The sequence below is a fragment of the Sinocyclocheilus anshuiensis genome, unplaced genomic scaffold (assembly GCF_001515605.1).
Source record: "Sinocyclocheilus anshuiensis isolate Anshui unplaced genomic scaffold, SAMN03320099.WGS_v1.1 scaffold681, whole genome shotgun sequence".
NCBI classification, from domain to species: Eukaryota; Metazoa; Chordata; class Actinopteri; order Cypriniformes; family Cyprinidae; genus Sinocyclocheilus; species Sinocyclocheilus anshuiensis.
The window spans coordinates 655,307-656,355 of NW_015537978.1; the positions used below are offsets into that span (position 1 = coordinate 655,307).

Sequence of the window (1,049 nt, forward strand, 5' to 3'; positions counted from 1 at the left end):
CCTGCCTATATAAGGCAGAGTGTGTCCTTGAGTCTAGCCAATACCAAGGGATTGGTCAGATATAAGCAGCCAGTGTGAGTGTGTGCGAGCGTGCTTTACAGTGTGAATAAAAAAAAAAATAAAAAAAAAATCCCTTTAAGTATTTTTGTCTTGGTTTGCACTAGTATATATCCTTCAACAATATACATCTGCTTCAGAAACAAATTTATGTTACGATAATAAGACTTATTTGGGAATAGACCTCACTAGATTTTGTTATATTTATTTTTAAAGCATGAAAAATAATTTTTTCTTTGGATCAAATTGACCAGAAAAGCCCATAGACACACACAGCCCTAGACTTATAAAAAATAGTAATCCATTATTTTAAAAATTTAGCCTTTAAAGGTTAGACATGTAGCCAGTTTCCACCAAAGTCAGAAACATCTCTGACTCTGTGAACTTTGTGATATAAAGTTCTTTTTGAAAGAGCCCTGCGATCAAGACATGCCGAGCAAGTGATTATGTTTGATTCAATGAAGCTCTGACACACACACAGATCAGATATTCAGTGAGGAACAGAGCGCCAAAAGAGGCATTTTGATTTTCTGCTTGGAATCAGTTAAAGGCTGAAGAAGGAGGAACCAGTGGCACAGGGAAAGAATAATGAGATGTGTGGGTGTGTGACTGTGTGTGTGTGTGTGTGTGTGTGGGTGCGTGTGGACAACCGGAACCGAGAACACTTCCCATAACACCCGATGGACTTGCTACATTGTTAGAAGAATGACATCTACGCTAATATTAGTCTGTTTCTTTCTTATTCTGAGATCACCGTAGCCACCAGATCCAGTCTGTATCCAGATCTGATGGTCACTGCAGTCACCCGAATCCAGTACGTATCCAGCCCAAATGGTGGATCAGCACCTAGGACCTCTACAGTCCTGAATGTCAGCGGAGATCAGGACAACTATGAGCCCCAGAGACAGATCCCCAGTGAAGACCTTGTCTCCTAGACAGCCACCGGGACAAGACCACAGGAACCACAAGAGGCCTCTGCACAACGTGCCTTT

The 1,049-nt window shown here is 41.5% G+C and overlaps 1 protein-coding gene across 2 annotated transcripts in view; it reads right to left on the reverse strand.

Annotated features, from left to right (window-relative positions):
* Window positions 1-1,049, reverse strand: part of LOC107672940 (uncharacterized) — a 33,894-nt gene that overhangs the window by 28,610 nt on the left and 4,235 nt on the right. The window lies entirely within an intron of this gene.